Consider the following 27,291-nt stretch of genomic DNA (forward strand, 5'->3'; position numbering starts at 1 on the left):
TTCAAGAAATTTTCAAAACAAAATATTGACTTGCAACCAGAACACCGAAAGAAAAACGGCGCGCCACGGCGAGCACGAAGGTTCGCACCACCAAGACAGAAGGAGAACTCCGGGGGAGTTACAAGCCGTGGAGGACTCCTAGCTAGATATCGACTCTTAGAGAATGCACATTGGTGTAACGGTGTGATGAGAACTGACGGAACGTGATGTCATGCAACCGAATGCGAAACAGTCTGTCGAGGAGCTTATCGTAAAACTGGCCATCCTTAAGGGGCTCCGGAACGCCCTATACTTGCAATGTTAAAATAACGCTTACAAATTACATCTTTCCTCACAAAGTATTTGAGGTAGGAAGTTGAACTTTTTACAGATTATTTATTGGAATATGGGCTACAACTTAACACAGGGATTTTACAAAATTTCAGTTCAGTTATTAAAGATGATTTTTTTTCAATTGTAATGAAAATTCACAACATTTTTTTTGCAATTTTTTATTTATATATTCAAAAATATACAGTTTTTTGGAAAAATAATAATAATAACACCATTTGAAAGCAGTTTAACAGCGCCACAGTGGGTCACGCCCATGTAGAACACATTTCAAAAAAAATTTAAAAATAGTTGTAGTCTTCGGAATTGAATAAATTATATATCTATTAAAAGGTAATAGTCTGCAGATTCAGAAAACGCAAAAAAGTAAAAATTGGACTTTTCATGATATTGAGCCTTTCCGGAGCCCCTTAAGGCGTAGCTGCAAACAGTTCAATAATATGTTTTATAGGCACGCAAATAACAAACATCCAGAAGCTTAATTTGTCCAGTGGTGCCATGTGGTATGAATTGCAATTTCCCACACTTTTCAGGAGGGACAGTTTTCTCTAAAAGAGTATGATTTTTATATGCAGAACAGGAATCAAGCAAAAGCAAGTTATTTTGACCAGCTGTTGGCCAAAAAAGTGCTCATACCCTAATTTTAGTAATTCTCTCTGGCTGATTTCCGCACTCTTGCTTGCTCTGACGTAAATATTCACTACTGACTTTGCTAGATCACGCACATGAGAAAGAATTGTAGGGGGCAGAGCACCTCCAACTTCTCGCAACCAATTTACCATCCAGAATTGACAGTCGCCATAATTGTATACGAATGCGTTAAGGTACTGATGTTAGTTGAACTCGAGACAACTCTGTTGCTACCACTAATTTCCAGGCCTCTTTCATATACACTTCCTCTTCAAAGCGCAACTGGTCGGACTTGAAAACAAATTCCTTACTGATCAAATTCCTTGCTGATCGATGGGATAAGTTTTTTTATCTCATCTACAAATTTTCCGACCGATTCTGCAGTTTGCTCTGTATCGCCAAGTCGACGCTTTGTTTGAAATTTCCTTATCTTGCGTCTTCCAATTCTGTAGCAATGTTTGAAGCTATGCTATCATCCACTGCTTCCCTTGAATTCATTGTAATCTATGTCGTGAGCATTTTGATGTTCATGATGTAGTAGGTCACCAACATGCACGTCCTGTAAATTGTATCGAGCGTTTTTGAAACGAGCAAACATCACTAGCCGGCCAAGGTGGCCAAGCGGTTCTAGGCGATTCAGTCTGAAACCGCGCGACCTCTAAGGTCGTAGGTTCGAATCCTGCCTCGGGCATGGATGTGTGTGGTGTCGTTAGGTTAGTTAGGGTTAAGTAGTTCTAAGTTCTAGGGGACTGATGACCTCAGATGTTAAGTCCCATAGTGCTCAGAGACATTTGAACCAAACATCATTTTTTGTAACAAATACGCTTTCTCCTCCCTTTATTATCTATAGTTTTTCTTATGCTCTACATGGTCATATTGGTGAGGACGTAATCGAAATCTGTTCATAATTGTTTTTTTAATATGCTGTGTTTGGTATTCCATAAACGTAATGACGGATAGTACCCGCCCCTTGGATAGCGATTGTCCTTACTGAGTTTCACTGAAGGCAGGATTTGTGGCTCCCTGTCCGACAAAGATGATGAACTACATGGGTCGGCACCTGTTACAATATCAGTATCACTTGTTAAGCGCGTATCGTCTTCATTGTACTCCGCATGTAAACTTTCAGCAATATAACGTAAAAACTGACAGGGTTTGATATCTCCTGCCTAATTTCAATACCAAATGTTCTACACAGTTGTAAATAATATCTCCACTTTTCAAGGTTGAGTTTCTTTTGCACTAGTATCTTTGTGGACGCTAGTCAGCTGTTACCTGATAAGGCCTAACACGACAAAAATCTCTTAGTGATAAAGAGTTATTAGTGGGAAAAGGAGCCAGGCGGAGTAGCCGAGCGATCTAGGGCGCCTTGTCACGGTACGCGCGGCCCCCCGTCCGAGGTTCGAGTCCTCCCTAGACCATGGATGTGTGTTGTCCTTAGCGTAAGTTAGTTTAAATAGAATGTAAGCTTAGGGACCGATGAACTCGGCAGTTTGGTCCCATAACATCTTACCACAAATTTCCAAAAAAATGGGGAAAAGAATTTTTTCCACTCTTCAATATGAAACTTTTGTACGAAAAAGCGATGGAAGAGTGCACTGATTCATACTTCCATAAGTACCGGTAGCCTTAGACGTTCTTGAAAAATGAATGCATTTTAGAGGCTGTCTTTTTACTTCAAGTCGCAACACGAAATATCCTTAATCACGCAGATAAGCTGCGCAATTTACAGTTGCATATAGAGGTTCATGAGTGTTTGAGAACATTTCAGTTGTGTAGTAACCACACCATTTAACTGTACGTCGAATCGTATTGTCGAATCTTGCGTCGTAAAATACAACACTTGATGAGTGGCGTTATGTATGGGAAGCCAGTCTGAAGCGGATCTTATTATTGGAATTGTGGAATGCTGTTTGGTGAGTACGAGCCGTGTGACGCAGTGTAGCAAGCACGCGGCCAGCCTGTTCAGGGAGTCTTTGGCCAAGCGGCGCCGGCTGCGAGACGTGGAAAAGGCGCGAACAGCTGTCGGCAGAAATGCAATGCAAATCAGAACCTGCCACGATGCATCACGACACGCGCGAATGCCTGCTACGCATGTCTGGTTCTGTAATGATCATCGCGTGGCGCCCGTCTCACGTGCAAGGTGCTATGTAAATCGCTTGAGCGTGTTGGCAACACGAAATCCCACAAGTTCTTGTCACCTCCACAAATTCCTTTTACCTTCTCTCATACTTAACAAACAACTCGAGAGATGAAACATAACACTTACTTGATCTTTTTTCAGAACTGGCAGCGTCTCCCTTTGCATCAATATACATTAATTTTCAACGACAGTCGGCTTGTTGTTTAGATGTGAAACAGGACAATTTATAACTATCCCTGGCACTAAGTAAATTATTTACTTTTTTTTTTCATTTCAAATCGCCAAGAAATAAATTTCACAGCCATTACGTGAGGACCTCGTTTGTAGACAGTGCCGGCCGGAGCGGCCGAGCGGTTCTAGGCGCTACAGGCTGGAACCGTGCGACCGCTACGGCAGTAGGTTCGAATCCTGCCTTGGACATGAATGTGTGTGATGACCTTAGGTTAGTTAGGTTTAAGTAGTTCTAAGTTCTAGGGGACTGATGACCTCAGAAGTTAAGTCCCATAGTGCTCAGAGCCATTTGAACCATTTTGTAGACAGTAGTAAGAGGCAACCTCGTTGTTTTCAGAAATTGCTCAGTGAAGTTTCAGTAAAATCACATAAATGAGATATTTCAAGCTCATACTGTATGTTTGCTTTATTCAGATAAGACATATTTCCAAATAACTTATAACTACAGTAACGACATATTTTTAAAATGGTGAAATCTGCCCAAAACTCGATTTTTAAAAAATTGCTGACAAACCCGACATGACCCGGGTATTTCTTTTACCAATTTTCTATTGGAAACGAAAACGAGAAATGAATTGTGTTTGTAGTGGCGTAACATCCTGGACAGTTTCTGTACGCTAGGAGCAGCTGCTTCGATGGCAACACCTTCTCATAGCTCTATAGCGATATGTCCATCTTTCGTACGGGTAACAGTGGCCAAGTGTCGTGGCGTGGAAACAAGGGCTTGCTAGGTCACTGGAGGGAACTGACATCAAATCTGCACACACAAGTGCCGACCGGAGTGGCCGTGCGCTTCTAGGCGCTAGTCTGGAACCGAGCGACCGCTACGGTCGCAGGTTCGAATCCAGCCTCGGGCATGGATGTGTGCGATGTCCTTAGGTTAGTTAGGTTTAATTAGTTCTAAGTTCTAGGCGACTGATGACCTCAGAAGTTAAGTCGCATAGTGCTCAGAGCCATTTGCACACACAAGTGACCTGATTCCCGTAAATTCCATGCATGGGGGCGATGAGCTCTGGCGGCACGTTCAGTCACATTCCAGATGTGATCGATCGGGTTCAGACCTGGTGAGCTGGGGGGACGGGGGGGGGGGGGGGGCGGCACCTCAATTGGAACTCGCCTCTGTATTCCTCAAAACACTCCATCACACCCCTGGCCTTGCAACAAGGCTCTTTATCTTGTTGAAAAATGCCACTACCGTCGGAAACATGATTGTCATGAAGGCGTGTACGGGGTCTGCAACCAGTGTACGATACTCCTTGGCCGTCATGGTACCCTGCATGAGCTCCACTGGATCCATAGATGCCCACGTGAATGTTCTACAGAGCATAATGAAGCCACCGACAGCTTGCCTCCGTCCCACAACACTGGAGTCAAGGAGCTGTTCTCCTGGATGATGACGGATTCACGCCCTCCCATCGGCATGATGAGAAAGGTATCGGGATTCATCAGACTATGCAACTCTCTGTCACTGCACCAACGTCGTAGTCTCCGGTGTCGTGGTGTTAACATTGGCACATGCGTGAGTCATCGGCTGCAGAGGCCCATTGCTAGGAGTGTTCGCTGCATTGTGTGTTCAGACAAACTTGCACTCTGCCCATCAATAAAGTCTGACGAGAGTTTTGCCACAGTTCACCGCCTGTCCTGTTTTACCAGTCTGCCCAGCCTATGACGTCTGACGTCTGTAATGACGGGACTTGGTTTCTCCTTGGTTTCGCCACGTGTTGAAGACGCTCACCACAGCACTCCTTAAACACCAGACTAGCCATGCAGTTTCCGAAACGCTCATTCCGAGCCTCTGGGCCATCGCAATCTGCCTTCGGTGGCACTCAGATAGATCGCGCTCCTTCCCTTATCTACACTCGGGCAGCACTCTCACTGATACTACATGCATTTTGCGTGTGTCTGACTAGCAGTCATTCGTCGCCAAGTGACGCTGCAATCGTGTGGAAGGGGTCTATATCGATAGTAGGTCGATGGGCATAATGTTCTGGTTGGTCAGCGTAGTTGTGTAGTTACATTCAAAGGCATATACGCATACTGTCTGCGCAGTATGTTGTGGATAGAGTTAGTAGCAAAAAAATAAAAAATTTAAACATCATGTATGATGCGGCAGTTTTTCATGCATCTCGGTGATTGTGACGTCATATTCCCTGAACTGTGATAGGTGGGTGGTTTCTACAGCGCGACAATTTTTGCCCGAAAGTTAGGGATATGTGTCCAAGTTTGGTTGAAATCGGACCAATGGTTTAGAAGGAGATATATAATACACACACACACACACACGCACACACACACACACACACACACACACACACTCATACATATATTTTCATAATATGTATGGACTCATCAATGGGTACTTAACATTGTTTACTAACAAACTGAGTACAGTTAATATAGTTTGACATATCACTGTGTACACGCTGGATGAATTATCGAAGGTTTACTGGGAAGCGCCTCAGAAAACAAACTTAAAAGGACCGAATTATTGCAGTTTTTTATATTAAGTTTACTCTATCAATTTTTGCAATAATAAAGTATAACAACTTCGAAAATTAATGTGTGATTTAGGACCGTATAAAATTAATTACAGCAAACACCTTGCTATAGCACGTATACAATGTTAAGTGTGGTCCTTAACACCGTCACCCTGTCACGTAAATTCACGTAAAATATGGTCACACAACTTAACATTGTTTACTTGTTTAAATAAATTTCCGATTTACCTGATTAGCAAAACCTTTAAAGCGGCTTTGCGAATAGGAACACATTCACGATTTTTATCTGAGTCGCAATTATCCACATCATCCTCAGATTCGCACAGATCGCCCCTGAAAAGCATTTCCCTTGTATGAGCACAGGACGCATTACTACTACCGGCAGCCATTTTTTGGCACCGCTGTTAATATGCACACATTTTTACAAAGTTTTCATTGACAAGAACCTGAAATTTGCGATGAACCTGCCATTTTTCAGTTTATCTTGGAACAATCAAGTAATATGAATAAGGCACGTCACTTGCCATGTTTTATATTCAATAACATTTCCTTCAACATTTCATTTTCACTTTTCACTGTGTATTGCGTGTCTATGTTTGCAGTTTGTAACTGTCTTTGTGTGTTTATCTTTCGTCTTTCGTCTGTATTCTGGTGTGTATTTGTGGTTTGATATTTGTTCATTTAATTATCATCTTCGAAAGAGCAAGCTGCTTCCATGAAACATTTTTCCCATGATGGATGACTTGTCGGACACGTTCGTTGCAGAAATCTGCATTTTGGCCAAAAAGAAAATCACCTCGTCATCATTGTGGAACTTTCTGCCACGCAATGATTTTTTCACCCGAGGAAAGAGAGTGCGATGTCAGGAGTATACGGTCAGGAGGGGGGTTCAAAATAGCTCTGAGCACTATACGACTTAACTACTGTGGTCGTCAGTCCCCTAGAACTTAGAGCTACTTAAACCTAACTAACCTAAGGACATCACACACATCCATGCCCGAGGCAGGATTCGAACTTGGGACCGTAGCGGTCACGCGGTTCCAGACTGTAGCTCCTAGAACCGCACGGCCACACCGGCCGGCTAGGAGGGGGGAATGGGAAGGGAGGAGGGGAAATTTGATAACAAAAAAGATGCAGCATATGTTACTGTGTCCCATGTAGGATGAACTTGGGCGTAAGCAGTAGCGGTAATCAACGGGCGGCGGCCTTTGCGACGTGGTATTGTCGCGGAAGATACTGAAAACTGATCCGACACTAGTTTGCACTTTTTCCACCATCGCCTCAATTGTGAGACGCCATTTTCGAGTAATAGAGCATCCACTTCTCTTATGATTTCTGAGTTCTTCAGAGAGATATGGTTTGCCTCTTCGTTCTCCGCCTTTCGGACTTATTTAAACACACTGTAAACGTCTGCGCCACCGAGCCACTCTAGCTGTTGTACGTTTCCAGCAACTCAGCATAGACTGTTTATTGTTTTTCTCTTTCAAAATGAATTACCACACGATTCTCACTTTATCTGCGAGCTGCGCCTTTTTGTTTTGTACTAGTGGCATGGATCAGTTATATGGGGCAGGTGTTCCAATGTGTATCAGCACCGCTTACACGTAGCTGTAAATAAACAAAATATCAATTACCTAACTTTATTTGTTCGTGCAAATAATTAAAACTTTATGGACTAACTGTATACAAACAACACTGAAGCTGGAAGAAAAGAAGGATATGAAATGCATGTGGTAATTCAGAGAGGGGGGGGGGGGGGGCAGGAGGGGAGGAGGAAGGGAGAGATACTTTAGATGAAGACTAAGGTTTCAATGCATTAACACAATTCAGGTAGACTTAGTAGGTGAGCCGTGCGTGGCTCGTGTTCGTGCCATCTCTCATTTAACGCCCTGTTTTTACCGTACTGTCGCCTCGTTATGTTAATTTTCAATTACTGGTGTTACTGAGTTGCTGCCTTGCCTGCCCGTGAGCGGCAGCAGCAGCGCTTATCGATATAGGCCCTGCCGTATTATGTTTTATGAACTGCTATTACTTCCTGGTCGTCGTGTGTCATCCAGCGGGTTGGAACGCGCCAGCATGGCAGTTCGGACCGGGCAATGAAGTCAGTTGGAACTCGCCAGCAGTGGAGTTGGGATCTGGCAGTCGGACAGTTGGGACGCGGCAGAAGTTCGGTCGGGTAGGAGCGGCAGTGAGGTTCGGATAGGCATGACTCGCCCGACCGTCGCCGGCACACATGGCTTGAGTGAGGACGGTCTTGGTTGATCGTCTGTTGGTCGTTTTACCAAACGACGTGTATTTGGTCGCCGATCGCTTATGGGTTGGCGGTATGTGTCTGAACGCGTGGTTCGTCCTTGTGATTGCACAGTCACTGCTTTTAGCATTGGTCGCGTTCTTCGTCCAAGTGTTTGTTAAGTTGTGTGTAGCCTGTGATGCTCACTGCCCAGTTATTTTAGTGCTGTCTCCGTGCTGATGTGTAGCAGTTGGTCGGTTGGCGCAGCCACGACGTCGCACCAGTGGGGCATGCAGCACCAGGGAGGCGCGGATAGCCATCACTCGCCCGATGATTGTCGACGCACTTGATTTGAGTGGGGACGACTTTGGTTCATCGTCGGTCGGTCGTTTTGTCGGACGACGTGTATTTGGCCGCTTATGGGTTAGCTGTGTGTGTCGACTCTTGATTCGTCCTTGTTATTGCACAGTCACTGCCGTTAGCATCGTCGAGTTCTTCGTGCAAGTGTTCGTGAAACGGTGTATAATTTGTGTGATTCTGACTGACAAGTTAATTTAAATATTGTCAGCGTACTGGCTCTGAGTTGGTCGGTTGGCGTGGAGTAGCGAGGAAGGACAGGATAGCCATCACTCGCCCGACGATTGCCGACACATACATTTGAGTGGCGACGACCTTGCTTGGCCGTTTCGTCGGTCGTCTGATTAGACGACGTGTATTTGGGTCGTCCCCGCTTATGGGTTGTCTGTGATCCGTTCTTGTTGTTGCCAGTTCCGAACAGCCCTGTCAGTTCCGAACGCTATCCTGCATAAGGCGCTGCTATTCAGGACCACTTTCTGCTTCCTCTCCACGTCCATCAGCACGTCGTACTCATCTGCCGACAGTGCTGCCAGCCTCCAAAGCGAGCGCTGTCGATGGGGGACAATTTTTTTCCGAGTGTTGACGGAGATGGAAAGCCATCTGCCAACAAGCAGATGTGTCACAGACACACAGACAGTTTCGATCATTCAGTCAGATAGCTCAGTTCAGTACCTGCAACCAGCTTAGTACAATCCCTGGAAGCTTCTACGAGTTCCATTCTGAAGACTGCATTCTGACGTAGCAGTTCCTATTTACGGAACAATAGGGCAGCGAATCAAGAATGTCTGCATAATTAATTTCTATGACAGTAACAATATCATAGACTTACACGGAATAGCAAAGTTATTTAGATTTCATTGTATGAGGAATGGGACATTCAGTGCCATACATCAAACTGTTACCAAAGTACCATAATGTATCACAACTATTAATAAATGTTATTGGTTATTTCTTATTGTGATACCACATTTCTATTCTAGTACCGCCCTGTCAAAATAAGTTTTTAATTAGTAATAATAGTGTGCAACCTGCCATCCGTCGTAATGAAGTATAACAGTGAAATGATTTTCTACTACTGTAGATGTTTGGGCGTATATAATAGTAACATTCAGTTACAACTTCCCAACATAGTTACAAAAGTTTCTGGACAGCTTGCCCCAGGAGAGATTACAACAGATCCGTAATATCCTTCCCAATCGAATCATTGCATGTATCCAGGCCATAGGGGTGCAATGTCATACTGATAAATGGGTTCACATTGCCAAGGTCTTTGTAAATTTGACTCGATTTTGTAATCACTGAAATAATATGGCGTATGCTCTCAGCCCAAGGAGCCTCATATCGTTGCCTCCTCCCCAGCCGGCCGCGGTGGCCGAGCGGTTCTAGGCGCTTCAGTTCGGAACCGCAAGACTGCTACGGTCGCAGGTTCGAATCCGGCCTCGGGCATGGTGGTGTGTGATGTCCTAAGGTTAGTTAGGTTTCAGTAGTTCTAAGTTCTAGCGGACTGATGACCTCCGATGTTAAGTCCCATAGTGCTCAGAGCCATTTGAACCATCTGAACCATTTGACCCTCCCCATCTGGGTGCTTCAATTTTTTGGTCAGACCTTGTAGGTTTTCTGTTGGTGCTTTAAGTCACATCAGCCGAATGCCGGAAAGGGCCCTTTGCAAACCCCACCGTTAATTTCCCACCCTTCCTCGTGCTATCCGAATCTGTGCATTGCCTCCATTTACATATTTTTCTACGACATGTGAGACCCTATTGTTTTCTTTTCCAACTTAATTTCAGTTCTGTCGTGTATACAACTGTGTAAGACTGTGATGTGTGCTTGTGCAGTCTAGTGTTCTGTTCTTATTATTATTGAAAAGTGTTGGTCAGTAGCCTATATCTTTCGAATGACGCTGGGTAGACGGAAGATCGTCTACAACGACACATTCTAGCTTCCCTTAAGACACATTCTATCTCCCTTAAGACACAATGGATTAGGTTAGGGATATAAACCTGTGTGCTCGGTATATTTTCTGTCTATCTAGGATTGCATACGTCACCTCTCCTCCTTTTGCAGGAGAAACACTAATCACAAAAAGCTATTTCTTCCGTCTTCAAACACTTGTTGCGCCACGTTGCTGCAAGAACGTCTACAACGGTCCACTCTTGATAGAGAACAACGCATATCTGTGGTAACAATTTACTAACTGATGATATTCAGTCGCATCGGCTCTCGTTACTTGGATTTAGAGTTGGACGACGATGGCACATCGTCGATGCTGATTTTGGATTCATCGATGTCTAAATACCGATGGCTGATAATAATAGATCACAAAATATGGATGTTTTTAATATCAATGTAAATGACGATATTAAAGTATGACCTAAAAAACAACAGACTAAACATTTAATATCATAAATATTGATTGATAAATACGGTATTAATTAACATTAGACATGCTACTACTTTTTGTGAACTTACTGTGAAAATAACATTTTTGAGAGGCGTTTCCCTTTCGTTGTTGATAGAGAGCATATCCCTCTTTAGAGAACAGTCTTTCAGAAGCTAATCATGTCGCTACGCTGCTCAAATATTTAAGTGCATTTTTTCTAGCTTTGGATAGGTAGTTCTGATGATATGATTCCACACTTCTAGTGGACCTTGTTTAATCTAGAAAGTCATTTTCCAGTTGATACTGTTATGTTACGTCCATTTCTGTTCCAGTTTGCAAATTATTTTGCTGCTTTACGATTTTGGTTTCTCGGTTTTCCGGTAATGTACCAATGTGTTGGCCACTCTCAGTGACAGGCGTTTCTACAGCTGCAAGTCAGTTCTTGATGGCTCTTGATTGCATCCGAATATGCGAAAGCACTTTGAAAATATACGTTCTTGAATCTAGAATCGAGCAACGTTATTATGTTAACATATTCAGCTGGTAGTAAGCGCTTTTCCTACATCTATATACATACTCCACCAGTAACCATATAGTGCGTGGCGGAGGGTACCCTGTACCGCTACTAGTCATTTCGTTTCCTGCACCACTCGCAAATAGAGCGAGGGTAAAACAATAGTCTACATGCCTCCATACGAGCCCTATTTCTTTTATCGTCGTGGTTCTTACCCTGAATGTACATTGGCGGTTGTCAAACTGTTCTGCAGTCATCTTCAAATGTCGGTTCTCTAAAATTTCTCAATAGTGTTCCTCGCAAACGACGTCGCCTTCCCCCCAGGGGTTCCCATTTCAGTACCCGAAGCATCTCCATAATACGTAAGTGATGTTCAAACCTACCTGTAATACGTCTAGCAGCCCGCCTTCGAATTGCTTCGATATCTTCCTTTAGTTCAACCTGGTGGGGATCCCAAACACTCGGACAGTACCTGATATTAGGTCGCACTAGTGACCTATATGGGACCTCCTTTACAGATGAACCACAGTTCCCTAAAATTCTTCCAATAAATCGAGGTCGACAATGCACCTTCCCTACTTCAGTCTTTACATGCTCGTTCCATTTCATATAGCTTTGCAATTTTGCTCCTAGATAATAATCGACTTGACTGTGTCAAGCAACACACTACCAGTGCTGTATTCGAACATTATGGGTTTCTTTTTCCTGCTCATCTCCATTAACTTACATTTTCCTACATTTAGAGCTACCTGACATTCAGCACACCAACTAGAAATTTTGTCTAATTCATCCTATGTACCCTCCTACGTTCATTCAACGACGACACGTACCTGGGCACCACAGCATCATCAGCAAATAGCCGCAGATTGTTGCTCAACATATCCTCTAAGACACTTGCGTATACAGAATATAATATAGAAAAATAACAGCGATATTATCAGACTTCCCTGGGGCACTCTTGACGATAACCTTGACATGACATGAAGGGCACATTTCTGGACATTTTAATGATGTTTTGAATATACTGCAGCATTTTTTGTAGAATGCATGTAATGTCTGATTTTAACTTATTTTGACCTTTATATGTATTTCTCTTTTTCTCTTATATGAAATTTTAAAACCTTTAGTTATGCATGGTTCAACTTTCAGGATAACGTTTTAGGACTGATACCTTCAAATACAGACAAAAATTTACTGTGGAATATATAGAATTTCACATTAGCATCTCTTTTACATATACGTCATTCTATACCGCCTCTTTTAACTTAGTCCCATTAATAAGCCTTCCTGCTTTGCACGCTCAGAGCTGTAAGATGCTGCATTGGTTATTCCCATTAGTTGTGCAAACCTATGCAAAGGTTAAAAACCATTCAAAAGTCAAGATCGCACAACATATTTTCTGTTTTATTACAAAAAATGTTTAAGAGCTGAAGATGACAGCTAAGACTGTTGAAACCGGTTGTCTGGAATAAAAAAGTATTTTGTGCGATATTGGCTTTTGAAAAGTTTTTATCGATTAAAACAGGTCGCCACTCAATACTCTCATAATGATAAATTTCTTTGCAAAGGTCTCAGGTTCGGGTCCTAATCTGATACACAGTTTTAGTCTTCCAGGAAACTTCAGAATCAAAATCAATTAAGGACTAAAGGTTCTGGGAAGTCACTGTAACAATTTCAAGATCCTTATAGAGTTCTCTGTAATGTGTGCAGTTATTTAGATTACATAATATTCATACATCAATCTTCTGCTAAGTAAATGCTGTATTCGGTTTTGGTGCGGTGCCCCAGAAGAGATTCCATAAATCAACATGGAGCAAAGGTATACAAAATACGGTAACACCCCTCTCCTTAGGTCAGCACAACAAGAGATATTTCTAGCAAGCAAAACGTGCTGAGTACGGAGCTTCTATCTTCGACTTAAGTAACTACCACGTGAAGGTAAAGTTCCCAGGGACATATGTAGGCCATATTTAAAAGAAATGATTGCAACACCTGAAGATTAGAAGAAGGAAGATTAGAATGTACTGTCTCTTGGCGATGTGTCAATTGGACATGGAGCACAAGATCGGATTAGTAAGAACGGGGAAGGAAGTCGGTAGTGTCCTTCTCAAAGGAATCATCCCAACATTTGCCTTGAGCGGTTTAAAGAAACCTAAATGTGGATGGCTGGACAGGGAGTTGAACGGACATCCTTCCGAATGCGAGTCCAGTGTCTTAATCAGAGAGCACATATACGCTCCACATTATAATTTAGTTTCAACGTCAGAGATCATATGCGATTGTGTAATCCTAATCGTCTGTGTACTGTCGTATATTCGTAATTCATCTGTGGTGCAGAATCCATTTTAGTCATCTTGGTCTTGCAGTTATCATAAACATTAGTGTACAATTTAATTAAGTGTGTTCCTGGAATAAAGACGTATGTTTATGGCAGTTCGATACTACTTCCTTTTGCTGTTTACTTTCATCAGTCGTTTAATGTCACGAGTATTTCAGAATCCAGCCTTAGCACTGGTGTGGAAGTAGACCTAATTATTCTCACCACGTTCTACAAAAGTGACTTATTAAGACTCTTGCGGAATTTTCCACAGTTATATCTACGGAAAGATCATACACAGTCTTCCTGGAAACAAACATATTATTTAATGATAAAAACTTGATTATGCATGTAAATTATGACGAACAAATAATTATTATTCTGCAGGACGTGCTTGAGCTGTACTTCTTTTTTTTCCCCTGTCTCTGACAGCCGTTTTCACGGTCAGGGACGTGTGAACCAGTGGAAGAATAGCGAGGCTACTCGTGCGTAAGATGGAAATTTCCAACCACGCTTACCGTCGTGGAGACGATGCTCTCGCACGCACCCATCATAAGCTCACCGAACAAAAAGCGAGTCACGCCAGCGCGCACGCAGAGACGAATCGTTAATTTTTACGAAAGGCTCAGCTTCGAGTCACGTGCCCAACGGCGCGCACGCTGCCTCAGCGAACCAGCGATCAGTGAAACATTTATGTTTCAAGAGGAAATTGTACGTAAACATGGGTAAATGCAATGACGTGACGGAGTCGCCAAAAAGATCAGTCGTCTTTGGTCGTGCCAATGGTCATACGGTGTGTGAAGTTGGTGGATTTGTTGGTGTTTCGCGGCGAACTGTTCAGCATGTCTAGAAGCAGTGGTGTAGTACGCGTGGCCACGAAACACGATGTCAGAATTGTGGTCGGACTGTGAGGAAGCGGAGAGACGCGTTGTATGGCTTGTGAATCAAAGTCGCTTCCAAACCGACAGATAGTAGATAGTGTCGGAAGTTCCATGCGGCTTTTCGCGGATGATGCTGTAGTATACAGAGAAGTTGCAGCATTAGAAAATTGTAGCGAAATGCAGGAAGATCTGCAGCGGATAGGCACTTGGTGCAGGGAGTGGCAACTGACCCTTAACATAGACAAATGTAATGTATTGCGAATACATAGAAAGAAGGATCCTTTATTGTATGATTATATGATAGCGGAACAAACACTGGTAGCAGTTACTTCTGGAAAATATCTGGGAGTATGCGTGCGGAACGATTTGAAGTGGAATGATCATATAAAATTAATTGTTGGTAAGGCGGGTACTAGGTTGAGATTCATTGGGAGAGTCCTTAGAAAATGTAGTCCATCAACAAAGGAGGTGGCTTACAAAACACTCGTTCGACCTATACTTGAGTATTGCTCATCAGTGTGGGGTCCGTACCAGATCGGGTTGACGGAGGAGGTAGAGAAGATCCAAAGAAGAGCAGCGCGTTTCGTCACAGGGTTATTTGGTAAGCGTGATAGCGTTACGGAGATATTTAGCAAACTCAAGTGGCAGATTCTGCAAGAGAGGCGCTCTGCATCGCGGTGTAGCTTGCTGTCCAGGTTTCGAGAGGGTGCGTTTCTGAATGAGGTATCGAATATATTGCTTCTCCCCTACTTATACCTCCCGAGGAGATCACGTATGTAAAATTAGAGATATTCGAGCGCGCACGGAGGCTTTCCGGCAGTCGTTCTTCCCGCGAACCACACGCGACTGGAACAGAAAAGGGAGGTAATGACAGCGGCACGTAAAGTGCCCTCCGCCACACACCGTTGGGTGGCTTGCGGAGTATAAATGTAGATGTAGATGTACAACTGCAGTAGGCAGAGAATGAATATCCATCCCAACATCCGGAACATTGCGATGGGAACTACATGCAATGATCAATAACTAGAGTTGGTCAGCTCGCATGAGGCCATTGGTCAATCAGGCACATAAAGCTGCGCATCTCCAATGGGCTGGAAATCCTCAAACGTGGACAGCAGCTTACTGGAGGAACGTAATGTGATCTGAAGAATCACATTTTTGCCTATGTCGTCTAGTACACAGAGGACCAAATGAAATATTTCATGCTGAATGTGTGCAAGGTCAGGTAGGAGCCGGACGTGGGTTTGTGATCTTTTGGAGGTACTGTACTTATCATGAATTAGGCTCACTCACTGACGTGACCACTAACATGAGCCAGCATGTTTATTTAAACATTCTGAAATCAGATGTTGCCTTTCAGTCAACATCTGCGTGATGATTATGCTGTTGACACATCTATTTTTCAAGCTGACAACATTCGTTCATCGGGCTGGAAGAATATGTGACTGGGTTTCTAGACACTTCTCCACCCTATTACAACTTGAGTGGCCTGCAAAATGACCTGTCTTGAAACCCATAGAAAATCTGTGGGACACATTGGAACATCGGCTATAACGCCGGTACCAACAACCCTGCAATTTGGTGTAATTGCGCGATCAAAGCCTTAGCGAGTGGCTTAAGCTGGATGCGACGTACCTGCATGAGCTTGTGGACTCGCTCCCTAATCAAATCCAGCCGGCTATCAAGTCCAGGAGCGGGATTACACGGTATTAAACGGAAGGGGGGAAGGAAGATTGATTTTAACGACTCGTCGACATCGAGGTCATTAGAGACGGAGCACAAGCTCGGATTGCGTCAGGAAGGGAATCGGCCGTGCCATTTGAAAAGAACAATCCCGGCATTTGCCTGAAGCGATTTAGGGAAACCAAGAATATCTAAACATGAATGGCCGGATGCAGGCCTGAACTGTCGTCCTCCCGAATGCGAGGTCAAGTGTGTGTGCTAATCACTGCGCCACATCGATTGGTCCCGGTATTAAATGGTGCTTGTAATGATTTCCATAGAGGTATCTAATTTTTTTGCATTGTGAACTAATTTACTTTGGTATCGCATGCACAGCTGAAAGATTTCTAAGTGCTTCATTGTATGTACGAGGGCCACTCCAAAAGAAATGCATACAATGTTTGTAAAAATAGTTTTCATTCTGCATGTGTGAAAGTTTTACAGTGTGTAGCTACATCCTTCCCGCTTGTTTTCAAACTTAGTTCAACCTGTTCCCGTGAGTGGCGCCGTCACAGCATGTCTTCAAGATGGCTGCTACACTTGGCGTTCGTCAGGCGCAACGTGCTGTCATAGAATTCCTGTGCTGTGAAAAGGTGACAGTGGGAAACATCCACAAGAGGTGGAAAAAGGTGTATGGAGATGCTTCTGTCGATCACAGTAGAGATAGTCGGTGGGCATGCAGGTTACGTGATGAAAGCGGGCACGGCAATATTGAGGATTGTCTTTGCAGCGGCAGACCTCGTACTGCACATACTCCAGACAATGTGCAGACAGTTAACGAATTGTTGACTGCTGACAGACGCATCACAGTGAACGAATTGTCAGGCTACGTTGGGATAGGGGAAGGAAGTGTTTGCAGAATACTGAAAGTGTTGGCGTTAAAAAGGTTTGTGCCAGGTGGGTTCTCAGGATGTTGACAGTGGCTCACGAAGAAACAAGAAAAACGGTATGCAGCGAACGTTTGGAACAGTACGAGAATGGTGGAGATGAATTTCTTGGAAGAATTGTGACAGGTGATGAAACATGGCTTCATCATTTTTCACCAGAGATGAAGAGGCAATCAATGGAGTGGCATCATGCAAATTCACCCAAAAAAAAAATAATTCAAAACCACACCTTCTGCTGGAAAGTTATCGCTATGGTGTCTTTCGATTCCGAAGGACTCTTGCTTGTGGACATCATGCCAAGTGCAACAATCATAAATTCTGATGCATATGTGACGACACGGAAGAAACTTCAAGCTCGACTGAATCGTGTTCGACCACATCCACAAAAGGAGGATGTTTTGCTGTTGCACGACAATGCACGGCCACATGTCAGCCAAAAAACCGTGGAAGCGAATACAAAACTCGGATGGACAACACTGAAACACCCGCCTTACAGTCCTGACCTAGCTCCATGTGACTATCATCTCTTTGGGAAAATGAAAGACTCTCTTCGTGGAAAAACGTTTGAAGATGGTGACCCCCCTTGTGCACACCGCCAAACAGTGGCTCCAACAGGTTGGTCCAGAATTTTACAGTGCGGGTATACTGGCGCTGGTTCTAAGATGGCGTAAGGCAGTTGAGAGGAAATTACGTGGAGAAATGAAAATATTGTTCCTAAAGGATGTATCTACACACTGTAAAACTTTCAAACATGTAGAATAAAAGATGGATTTTTTAAAAAAATAGTGTGCATTTCTTTTGGAGTGACCCTCATATGTGTGCAGTGTGTGTGTGTGTGTGTGTGTGTGTGTGTGTGTGTGTGTGTGTGTGTGTTTTAATGGCAGGGATTGTACTGTGGTATTTACCTGTTCGAAACGCAATTTGTCAACGAGACTATTTGGTTTCATAATACTTGGTCCTTCTTTTTTCAGTTATAAATTATTGAAAGTAAGCAAGTGACAGTCACAGCATAGCACTTGAGAGTTGTTTATATTGCTATATAGAGTGTTTGACTATTATGGAAACAAAGTGAACAAACGAAAGGGACCAGTAGAGGACAATGAAACAAGGAAATAATAGTAATAAACATAGTTCCAAACACCAATGGCTTCACCGATACAACTTGTTACCACTGAGTACATGAACACCAATAACAGAGTCCCCGAGGATCAAAACTGTAGATATGCACTTGAGAATAAAGACAATGTAACACGTGTTCCACATTGGCTACCGTTTATGTTCAGTCAGGCTTCAGCATGTCTGTTCATCGATGACCGTAGGCGTTATAAAACCCCTGGCATTTTCCGATTTCATTGACAGCCGTCCACAACGCATTCCAGGAGTTCATCGACGCTATCAACAGGGCTGGATAACTCAGAAACTTTTCAGTACCCCCACTCAAAAAAAATCCAACGACGTCAAATCGGGTGACGTGGGAGATCACGCTATTTGCGAGTCACGACCAATACACTTGTTGTCGAGACACTATCTACAAGTATTTAGATATCGAGAATGATAATAAGATCAAAAAAGAGCAGTTTGTCACTTTGTAATTTAAGCGTCACTTGCGGTGTTTCGAAATAAACTTAGCATTAGACATTAACATTGTTGTAATATTGGAATGACTGCGCTTGTCCATTCGCGTTATCGAGGAAACCATTGGTTTCCGGACCTATGTTCATTAGGATTAATTGCTTGTTTCATTGTCCTCTACTCATCTGTAATGGCCAAACATCATGTGCGTTTCTTCAGTCATTTATACGATGTCTGTAGAAATTATGTGGAAAAATAAAAATGTCACACACTACTTGTAAGTCACATTGTTGAGTGTTTTTGTTTATATTTACCACCCTTTCGTTAATGGTGTGACTTGGCAAGACAGCCAAGCCACTATGAGAGGAAGCCGAAAGGCACGCGTATAAGCTCACGCAGGCTGGCGTGAGGTCTGGAACAGTTAAAGGAATAGAGACTAGCAAAATAGGTACGTAGCTTCTGGAATACTTAACTTTAATCCATAATTGGTGAACATCGGTCTGACGGTACATGCATCACAAGATAAATAGCAAATGATAATGGCGCCTTGCTAGGTCGCAGCAAATGACATAGCTGAAGGCTATGCTAACTATCGTCTCGGCAAATGAGAGCGTAATTTGTAAGTGAACCATCGCTAGCAAAGTTGGCTGTACAACTAGGGCGAATGCTAGGAAGTCTCTCTAGACCTGCCGTGTGGCGGCGTTCGGTCTGCAATCACTGATAGTGGCGACACGCGGGTCCGACGTATACTACCGGACCGCGGCCGATTTAAAGGCTACCACCTAGCAAGTGTGGTGTCTGGCGGTGACACCACAGTTAATTTCCAAAAAAGGATATAATCAGCAGAAGAGTTATGCAATATGTGCCTTATGTGTGTTTTAAAACTTGGATCACAGTAGAGAGTTACAGCCAAATTCACTTTGCTGCCTTGTTGCTACGTCTCAACTCTTGATGATAATCACAGGTCAGACGAGACCACCTTTTGTACAACAGATCTGATTTTCCCAAAGAGTTATGTCAGTCAAAACTTGATCCAGTAGGTGTAATACGAGACTGCAGGCAGTTGCCTGAAATAAGCCTCAAGTTGCCACAATATTGTGATGTGTTTGCTTCTACCTCTGAATCATTGAGTTATTTAGGTAATATATACGAAAACTACGTTCTCTGAATTCATAATGATCAGCACAATCAAACAACATACATTTGTCATTCTTGTCTGCAGTTTGTTTCATTTGACATAGGCTGAAATTCTCTGGCTGTACTTATGACACCACTGACGATGAAACTTTTTTTACGATTATCATCATCAGCCATTTGTAATCGACTGCTAGAGGAATGTCTCCTCTAGACTTGCTGCTGAGCTCTTCACATCCACGTTGCTCATGTATGTTTACTGTCATCCTACCATTAGGTTGTCATCTCAGTTTTTTCTTATTTTTGAGGACAAATGTTTTGATTCACAAATCGTGAAGTCGAGAGACATTTATAAGTATTGCTATACAACTTCAGTCTTTGTCGGACATAAACGAAGAACTTCACGAATTTACTAACAAAGTTACTCACTTGTATGAAAAATACGCTCCACTACAAACCTGAAATGTGAGAAAGAAACCTACGCCTTGACTAGCTGAAGAACTGATATAGCTCATGAATCTCAGACACGATGCACATCAGGAATACAAACTGCGCCGCACGCCTGAAAATCTTATTGCTTACATGCAGAAGCGGAACAGAATCAGCCAAGCTGGGGGTAATGCAAAATTCAGGCGTGCTCACACATTAATCGACAAGAGAAACAGACCAGTTGTCTTATGGAGAAACCTGCGTGGTCTTGGTACAGACGAAATAGAAGCTGCAGCTGGCCCCACTGTCCCAGCCGAAAAACTGAACCGCTACTTCACATTACCTATAACGTCAACTGAATCACAAACGAAATGGACGTAAACGACTAGAACGAAAGCAGGTTACTAGCAATACGTCAAAAAAAGCCACCATGCGTATCAGATTGGACATGATGGTATCAGAGTCCAAATCATGAACCTTATTGTTGACCCACTACTGCCCACTAGAGCTGATATCTTCAACCACGCGCAGTCCGGAACCGCGGGACTGCTACGGTCGCAGGTTCGAATCTTGCCTCGGGCATGGATGTGTGTGATGTCCTTAGGTTAGTTAGGTTTAAGTAGTTTAAGTTCTAGGTGACTTATGACCTAAGATGTTGAGCTCCATAGTGCTCAGAGCCATTTGAACCATTTTTTTCTAAGTTCTAGGGGACTGATGACCACAGAAGTTAAGTCCCATAGTGCTCAGAGCCATCTTCAACCACTCCTTAACTACAAGTGTTTTTTCAGAATCGTGGAAACAGGGACTAGTTAAAGCCACTACCTAAAACGGACGTTGCCACAGCATCCGCCGGCAGATGTGGCGGAGCGGTTCTAGGCGCTTCAGTCCGGAACTGCGCTGCTGCTACGGTCGCAGGTTCGAATCCTGCCTCAGGCAAGGTTGTGTGTGATGTCCTTAGGTTAGTTAGGTTTGAGTAGTTCTAAGTCTAGGGGACTGATGACCTCAGATGTTAAGTCCCATTGTGCTCAGAGCCATTTGAACCATTTGAACAACATCCTTTGATTACCGACCTATTTGCAATCTTCCTGCACTATCCAATGCCTTAGAATATATAGTCCACGAGCAGCTAACAAACTACCTAACCACAAACAACCTATTAGATCAATACCAGTCAGGTTCTGCAAACATCGCAGCACAACTTCTGCCTTAATAAAGATACCAGATGACTTGAAGTTTGTCATGGATGTACAAGAGGTGACAATCATGTTCTTCTCGGACTTTAACAAAGTCTTTGGCACCGACGACTTCGACATTTTACTTGCCAAACTTAGCAAACTAAATTTCTCACCAAGTGCGGTGCAATGGTTTCACTCACATCTAACGTCTCGCCTGCAAGGCATCATGTCCGGCACCATAAAGTCACAACAGAGGCTGATAGTATCATGCGTTCCCCATAATTCTTTATTACACCCTACATTCTTCTCATTATATGTCAATGAAGTGTCATCAGTTTTGTCCTACTGCAAAATCCACATGTATGCTGATGACTTCTAGTTGTACCTATAACCAAAACCATTAAACCTGAAGACAGGTATCGTGACTCTCATTACCGACGTGCGTGCACTATCAAAATTAGCGAAAGATCGAGGGTTAAAACTTAGCCAATACAAAATCCAAGTGGTACTGGTCATTGGGAGTCCCTACCATTTTTATCACAAATCGACAAATATCTATTTCTCTCCCTGACAACAGGTTTAGCAATAATAATAGATGCAAAAATAAGTTGGACTGAGCACGTAAAAGCAGTTTGCAAGAAGCCATCAGCATATCTCCGTACCCTACAAAAATACAAATATCTCTTCCCTCTTTACCTGAAAAAGAGACTTGTACAAACACTTATACTTCCAATTACTGATTGCAGCGATGATATCCGCAAAGCTGTTCTCAGGGAAGCACACGGCGCCTGGAACTGGTTATGATGTACAGTTACCCTGCCTAGGAGCAGACAAGTGTGGATATTTCCATAGGCTCTGTCTTTTCTACTGTCCCATCAACGTACACAGTCCCTCACACCCCACTCTTGTCTGAACAACATCGCATCAGAGCAAAATCCTTTCTGTCCCACTCCATCGTTTAGCCACTTTCTCGAAGTTATTCTCAGTATCAGGAACCCGACTCTGGGGTAGTGTCTCTCACTATCAGTCAAAAGGTCCTTGCTCCCGGGTTCGAACCTCGCCACTGCTCAAATTTTGAAAAAAAAATCAGCGTTCTGTCTACGCTCTTGTCAAAGACGGCGGAGGAGCGAACAGAGATTCAGGACACTCTCTTGCCCTTGGGATGAGAAACTGACCCTAAACTGCGGAAGAATCGGCGATTATCTACGGCATGAGGATGCAGAATGCAATGTAAACCACTGCATTAAACACAATGTGTAGCCACGGGGCATGTAGCTTGTAACTGAGAAGTGCCACGTTGGTCCCTCCAGTCGGATCTCCGGGAGTGTACTGCGAAGGGGTAGGTGACAGTGAGAAAAAGATTGAACAAACAAAGCTAGGGTATCGTTCTGCGAGTCGGGGCATGGAATGTCAGAAGTCTGGACGTGGTAGGGAAGCTAGAAAATCTGAGAGTGGAAACGATGAGGCTCAAGATAGATAGAGGGGGAGTCAGTGAAGTTTAACGGGAGTAGGATTCATTATGTATAGGAAGGTCGAGCAGAGAGTGAGTTGCTGTGAACGGAATCAACAGCAAACCAACACCGACAAGAATAGTTCAGCAATACATGCCGACGTCGCAAGCAGAAGATGAAGAGATAGAGAAAGTACATGGGGATATTGAACGGGTGATACAGTACGTAATTGGAGATGGAAGGCTAATACTCAAGAGGGATTGGAATGCGATTTTAGGGAAGGGGGTTGAAGAAGGGGTTACGGAAGAATATAGACTTGGTAGTAGGACGGAGAGAGGAGAAAGATTAACTGAGTTCTGTAATAAATGTCGGTTATCAATAGTGAATATTCTTCTCAATAATCGCAAGAGGAAGGGGTATACTTTGAAAAGGCTTGGAGATACGGGAAGCTTTCAGTTAGATTACATCATGGTCAGGCAGAGATTTTGAAATCAGACATTGCATTGTAAGATGTACCCAGAAGCAGATATTGAGACAGATCACAGTTTAGTAATGATGAAGAGTAGACTGAAGTTAAAGACATTAGTCAGGAAGAATCGGTGCACAAAAAAGTGGGATACGTAAGTACTAAGGAATGAGGAGACAGGCTCGAAGTTCTCTGAGGCTACAGATACTGCGATAATGAATAGCTCAGTAGGTAGTTTATTTGAAGAGGAATAGACATATCTGAAGAGGGCAATAACGGAAATTGGAAAGAAAACCATAGCTACAAGGAAGACAACTGCGAAGAAAACGTGCATAATAGATGAAATGCTTCGGCTGATCCCCGAATGAAGGAAGTACAAAAACATTCAGGGAGATTCAAGAATACATAAATAAAAGTTACTTAGGAATAAAATAAATAGCAAATGCAGGGAACCAAAGGAAAAATGGATGCATGTAGAATGTGAAGGAATCGAAAAAAATGATTGTCAGAAGGATGGACTCGGCATATAGAAAAGTCAAAACAGCCTTCGCAGAAAGTAAAAGCAAGGTCGGTAGCATTACGATTGCAGTGGGAACTCCACTGTTAAAAGAAGAGGAGAGAGCGGGTAGTTGGAAGGGTGCACTGCAGGCCTCTACGAAGAGGAACACTTGACTGACTTGATAGAGGAAGAAGCAGGAGTCGACAGAGAAGAGATAGGGAATCCAGTATTAGAAGAGATTTGGAAGACTTAAGATCAAATAAGAAAGAAGGAATATAATTGCGTAGGCTTCCGTGGCCAGAGTCAGGCCATCGAAATACTTAAACACCCCAATAACATGAACAGGGAGGATGGACTCAGGCTTGCCCCATCTTGGCTGCCAGCAATCAGAGCCCAGCAGACCGCACTGTCAACACGAGACACGAGCACTACCCGCGAGTAACTGCCGCCGCGCGGCCGACGTCCAGCAGTTGGTAAACAGCAGCCAACGTCCATTCGACGGTGACACCAATCATGTCACGTAACACCAGAGCCAACAGACAACGGAGGTTACGTTCTCCCTCCACCGCAATAACCTATTAAAATAAAGTTCCCTCTCCTTCTCCCTTAAGTGACCAATGAAACTAAGTACCTTTTTAAAATTATGACGTAATAGCATGCGCAGTGAACAATAACAACAAAATACAAAGGACACTGCATAGCTAGAATGCACCATTAAACCCACAAGAAGGCCGCTGCAACCGTGGCCGAAACGTTGGTTTTTCTCCAGCAACAGTAATTTTATGCATTATGACGCGGTACGATACCCAGAAAGCTTTTATGTCGAAAGAAGGAATAGATAACATTCCGCCAGAATTTCTTAAATAATTGGGAGAAGTGGCAACTAAACGACTATTCGCGTTGGTATGTAGAATTTATAAGTCTGGCGACATACCATCTGACTTCCGGAAAAATATCACCCACACAATTCCGAAGACTACAAGAGCTGACAAGTGCGAGGATTGTCGTACGCCGGCCGAAGTGGCCGTGCGGTTAAAGGCGCTGCAGTCTGGAACCGCAAGACCGCTACGGTCGCAGGTTCGAATCCTGCCTCGGGCATGGATGATTGTGATGTCCTTAGGTTAGTTAGGTTTAACTAGTTCTAAGTTCTAGGGGACTAATGACCTCAGCAGTTGAGTCCCATAGTGCTCAGAGCCATTTGAACCATTTTTGATTGTCGTACGATCAGCTTAACAGCTCGTGCATCCAAGTTACTTACAAGAATAATGTACAGAAAAATGGAACAGAAAAATGAGGATGTGTTAGATGACGATCAAATTGGCTTTAGGAAAGGTAAAGGTACCAGAGAGGTAATTCTGACGTTGCGGTTGATAGTGTAAGCAAGGCTAAAGAACAAACAAGACAAGTTCATAGAATTTGTCGACCTAGAAAAGCGTTCGACAATGTAAAATGGGGCAAGACGTTCGAAATTCTGAGGAAAATAGGGGTAATCTATGGGGAAAGACGCGTAATACACAATACGTACAAGAAAGACGAGGGTGAATAAGACTGGAAGATCAAGGACGTAGCGCTCGGATTAAAAAGGGTGAATGGCAGGTATGTAGTCTTTCGCCCCTAATGTTCAATCTATACGTCGAAGAAGCAATGGCATACATAAAAGAAAAGTTCAAGGTTGCGATTAAAATTCAAGGTGTAAGGATATCAACGATAAGATTCGCTGATGACATTGCCTCCCCCAGTGACAGTGATGAAGAATTACAGTATCTGCTGAATGGAATGAACACTCTAATGAGTGCAGAACATGGAAAGAGTAAATCGAAGAAATACGACAGTTATGAGAAGCAGCAGAAATCATAACAGGAAGAAACTTAGCATCAGAAATGGGGATCATGAAACAGACGAAGTTAAGGAATTCTGCTACCTAGGCAGCAAAATAACCCGTAATCGACAGAGCACTGGCAAAAAAGGTATTCCTGGCCAAGAGAAGTCTGCTAGTATCGAACACATGCTTCAATTTAAGGAAGAAATTTCTGAGAATGTAAGTCTGGGGTACAGAACTGTATGGTAGTGAAACATGGACTGTGGGAAAACCGGAACACAAGAGGATCGCAGTATTTGATATGTGGTGCTACACAATAATGTTGAGAATTAGATGGACTGAAAAAGTAGGGAATGAGGGGGTTCTCCGGAGAATCGGCGAGTGGAGGAATATATGTCAGAAACAGACAGTAACTAGGGACATGACGATAGGACATCAGTTAAGACATCAGAGACAAACTTCCGTTGTACTAGACGGAGCTGTAGAGGTGAAAAAAGTAGAGGAAGGTTGAGAGTGGAATACATCCAACAAATAACTGAAAACGTAGGTTGCAAGTACTACCCTTAGATGATAATCAGTATTCTGATGACTCAAAATGAAAATATACACAATATTTTATTGTAATTGCTGAGGGCATTATTGAGCTACTCTTGTATGTCATACCGATTTCCAAATTGTAAGCGATGTGTGGACTATCTTTGTTTGCAATCGTTCCAGTGCTTTAGGAGAAGATGAGGAACATACACTCCTGGAAATGGAAAAAAGAACACATTGACACCGGTGTGTCAGACCCACCATACTTGCTCCGGACACTGCGAGAGGGCTGTACAAGCAATGATCACACGCACGGCACAGCGGACACACCAGGAACCGCGGTGTTGGCCGTCGAATGACGCTAGCTGCGCAGCATTTGTGCACCGCCGGCGTCAGTGTCAGCCAGTTTGCCGTGGCATACGGAGCTCCAACGCAGTCTTTAACACTGGTAGCATGCCGCGACAGCGTGGACGTGAACCGTATGTGCAATTGACGGACTTTGAGCGAGGGCGTATAGTGGGCATGCGGGAGGCCGGGTGGACGTACCCCGAATTGCTCAACACGTGGGGCGTGAGGTCTCCACAGTACATCGATGTTGTCGCCAGTGGTCGGCGGAAGGTGCACGTGCCCGTCGACCTGGGACCGGAGCGCAGCGACGCACGGATGCACGCCAAGACCGTAGGATCCTACGCAGTGCCGTAGGGGACCGCACCGCCACTTCCCAGCAAATTAGGGACACTGTTGCTCCTGGGGTATCGGCGAGGACCATTCGCAACCGTCTGCATGAAGCTGGGCTACGGTCCCGCACACCGTTAGGCCGTCTTCCGCTCACGCCCCAACATCGTGCAGCCCGCCTCCAGTGGTGTCGCGACAGGCGTGAATGGAGGGACGAATGGAGACGTGTCGTCTTCAGCGATGAGAGTCGCTTCTGCCTTGGTGCCAATGATGGTCGTATGCGTGTTTGGCGCCGTGCAGGTGAGCGCCACAATCAGGACTGCATACGACCGAGGCACACAGGGCCAACACCCGGCATCATGGTGTGGGGAGCGATCTCCTACACTGGCCGTACACCACTGGTGATCGTCGAGGGGA

The sequence above is a fragment of the Schistocerca serialis genome, chromosome 5 (assembly GCF_023864345.2).
Source record: "Schistocerca serialis cubense isolate TAMUIC-IGC-003099 chromosome 5, iqSchSeri2.2, whole genome shotgun sequence".
Classification (NCBI taxonomy): domain Eukaryota; kingdom Metazoa; phylum Arthropoda; class Insecta; order Orthoptera; family Acrididae; genus Schistocerca; species Schistocerca serialis.